We start from the raw sequence: 3943 nt of genomic DNA, 5'->3' as shown, positions 1-3943 counted from the left end.
TTGTAATTCATAAATATCTTAATATTGTGGAAAAATGACTCCTGTGTGTTGATTGTAGGAGTTGGGGTGGAATTTCAATGATTTGCCTATCCGTCCTCCGTGTCCTGATTCTAGAGGAGTTGGCGGAAGCGGAACAAAATCTGGCGGAGAAGCCGGATGAAGCGTTGCCTCTGCCTCCCTTGTCGATCGGGAAGCCAGGGGCAAGTCTGAAGATGACCTAGATGTCATAATAGTCTAGGCAATCCCGAGTGCCAGGCAGGGAGCCGTTGGCGGGAAACATTCATCAGAGGCTGATGTTGCCTCCAGGAGCGGGACAGTGCCCAAAAGGCCCTGTTGAGCCTACACACTGAGACCAGGTAAAAGATGTCTAAACTATCTTCGAGTAGTCTTATTGTTATCTTGTGCTAAATCCGATTCATGAACAGCTACTATGGATGAGGCTGTTGAGGAACAGGCGAAAGAGGAGTAGGAAGACACCTCATTTTCCATCAGACAGTAAGTATTTTTTTCGAGTAAAATTCTGTTGCTGAATTCTTGAGATAGGTATACTTGATAATGTTTATTTGCTTTTGGCAGGATGCCGCCACCAGACCTATTGAGCACCCGGGTGCCAACTCAGGGTGATGGTATCTCACTTGGACAAGGTGCTAGCACTATGAGTCATCAGGAGGACTCAGTGCTATCAGCATCTGTATCAAGCCTAGAGCTTGGTGGATCGCTTAGTGGGATGTCGCTAGGCTAGCTCGCCCTAAAGAAAAGATGCAGTGCCAAGTAAGTGTCAAAAAATTCCTCTGTATATTATTTTTGTTCTCAGGACATCACTTGTATGTTGCTCATTTCAAGGTACAAAAGGTACTGAGTGCTCAGGAACAGAGTGAGGAGCCCCGGGTTGAGGAGAACCCATGAACTGAGGGTGACCGGATGGAAAAAGGCTAGGTAAGCAGGCCTGTCTCCACCTGGGTCTACTAAAATGCCCCAGGCGCAGGGTCCAACATCTGCTATTAGTGAAGCAGAGCAACCTACGCAACCGGGTTCTGTGGAAAGGGTGGAGGTGCCCCAGCCATAGGTAGTAGCGCCAGTTGGAGATGAAGCACATCCACCGCCCGAGCTAGAGCCCACGGGGGCTACTTCTAAAGAGGGAGTGCAAAGCACCAGGGGTGACCCAAGTGCTGCTGCACCGAGTACTCCTACCCTAGAGGTGCCAACAATGAACGCCCTACAAGTAGAGGAGGAGGATGTCATCCCAGTTACTGGGTTGGGAACCCAGCTCTAGGTTTATAACCCGGAGTTCGCCAGGTTGATGAAGTCGTGGTCCGGGCTACTAAACCAGGCTTCCATCTTCGACGACCATTTGAGGGTAAGTAAACATGTTTTGTCATTTCCTGCTGTAAATAACTTCCAAATTCTCATGCCGAAAACAGTCATATGCTTAAGGTGTAGAGCTGAAAGCCTCTATCGAGGTTCAAAAGATCTAGGCAGAACTCGCCAAGCTGAGGAACGAGCAGGCCACGAAGGAGGCCGAGTGAGAATCTGTACAGAAATGCCATGAAGAGACCCTCTGTATCCTCCGTTCGTAGATTGGTGAGGCCGAGCGGCAAAAAGCGGCCGCCAAAGGCAGAAAAAATGATGCCTTTGACTCTTTATTGAAAATGACAGAGAAGGCTGAGCTCTTTGATACCAAGCTGAAAGGTAAAAGAACTATATGACTTCTCTGTAGTTCATGACACATAGTAGTCGGTGATCATGATGATGATCGTTTGTGGTCCTTTTTGTAGAAGAGCATACCAGAACCTGGTGATTGGAAGGCGAGGTGAAGGACTTGAATGAAGCCCTGAGAACCCAGCACAACCAATCTAAAGAGATAATTGAATGAGCAAGTGAAGAACTCGCTCGAGCTAAGCTGATAAAGCGAGGAGCTGATCATGATCTAATGCAGGCTTTGAAGTTAGTGAATGATATGAAGGCTTAGCTGGAGAGAGCGCAGTCGGAGTGGAACACGCTTTGGGAAGCTATGAAGCCACTCACCCTCCTCTTTCGTAAGCTAGAAAATGATGAAAAGAGGTGGGTGGATATAGTGAAAGACACCCCCAACCGCTTCGAGGGTTATGTGCATGGAGCCACCAAGGTTCGTGTCTGGAATGTACTCGGTATGCTCTGAGTACTATACCCGGCTATCGATCTTTAGTGGATAACCACGGATTATGACGGCGAAGGCCACCTTGCTGCCGTGGAGAGGACTGAGGGCCAACTCGATAGGCTTGGCATCACCATAACTGATGAACTAGACCTTAGGATGGAGAAGCTTGATGAATAGGCTGTGTAAGTTTGAAAAAACTTGTTGAGCACATGTACCGGGTAGGCACGTTGTAAGAAATGATATTCGTTTGTTTGTGTAGGCTTGTTAGTTTAATGACAATACTTAGCCTGCATGCTGTGAATATGATCCATCTTGTTAGGGTACTTGAGCACCTAAGACGGTTTTTTCAAATCATTTAGACTTGGTAATCTTTCAAATAAGACTATAGTCTACTTAGGCTATAAATTTGTCTTGTCGAGTCCTTTAGAAAGGCACGTAAGACTGAGTAGCTGAGTAAAAAGTTGATCAACATAGTCGCTATGATTAAAATCATGTTGGACCCTTCTGTCGATGTTAAGTGTTCGAAGTCACGTGTTCAAGGAACCCATGTGACTATTGTTTGCTGTTAGGATCCCGTCCCATAGCCAACGAATCAGGTTACTTGCTTCTAGGAATTACCCTACCTAGGACAACATGCAATAGTTAAACTAAATATCAGTAATTGGCTCCTAGCCAAGGAGATGTAAGCCATTCGGGTAGGAGGCATATCTCGTGTAACATAGCTTATTACTCGGTATACAGAACGAGAACTGTGTGTCGAGTGAGTTTATCATATTGAGAGATGTATAGCAGCGCAAGTAGTCAGTTGTATATCTCATATATGACGTAAAAACTTCAACAAAGGGGGACAACTAAAAAGTTGTGTAAAAAGAAAAAAGATAGATTCATCTAGCGAAGAATATTGATTCTGTATTAATAAAGAACCTTAACTACAGATGCTAGGACACTAAATTTACTTAAATAAGAAAACTACTTAATAATATTAAGCATAAAATCTCCATAGCTGGTTGATATTATAGGAGTTAGGCATGGGATCACCGTCCTCTGTGATTAACTCGAAAGAACCTGGCCGGGTAACTTTGGAGATGATGAAGGGGCCTTTCCAGGGGCTGAGTAGCTTGTGGTGTCCTAAGGTATTCTAGATATGTTTGATAACTAGATCTCCGACTTGAAAGGTATGAGGGTGCACGTTCTTATCGTAGTGATGTCGTAGGCCTTACAGGTACCTGGCAGACTGTAAGAGTGCCTTAAGCTTAATTTCTTCATCATTGTCAATTTCTAGCCGCTAGTTTTTGTCTGCTTCGCCTTCATTGTACTGTTCAACCCTGGGAGAGTTCCATATCAAATCTGCTGGTAAGATGGCCTCTGAGCCATAAACCAGGAAAAAGGGAGAGTACCCTGTCGCTCTGCTTTGCTGAGTGCGCAATCCCCAAACCACCTTGGGTAACTCGTATATCCACTTGCCGTCGTAGTCTTTAAGTTTGTCAAATAGCCTAGGCTTTAATCCAACTAGGAGTAGCCCGTTAGCCCACTCTACTTGACCATTTGCTTGAGGATGGGCTATGAAAGCGTAGTCGATGCTGATGCCACAATCTTGAGCCCAACTTCTGAACTCAATAACTGTAAAGGGTGAGCCGAGATCTATAATGATCCGATTGGGCATACCAAACCGGTACAGAATGCCTTGCATGAATTTGACTGCCTTTGTAGTGTTGAACTTGATGAGTGGCTTGTACTCTATCCACTTGGTAAACTTGTCAATAGCTACGTAGATGTACTCAAAACCGCTCGATGCTCGTTTGAGGG

This window comes from Miscanthus floridulus, chromosome 16 (assembly GCF_019320115.1).
Source record: "Miscanthus floridulus cultivar M001 chromosome 16, ASM1932011v1, whole genome shotgun sequence".
Lineage (NCBI taxonomy): Eukaryota > Viridiplantae > Streptophyta > Magnoliopsida > Poales > Poaceae > Miscanthus > Miscanthus floridulus.
The sequence above is the reverse complement of the archived record's forward strand: the minus strand, read 5'-3'. Positions refer to the sequence as shown.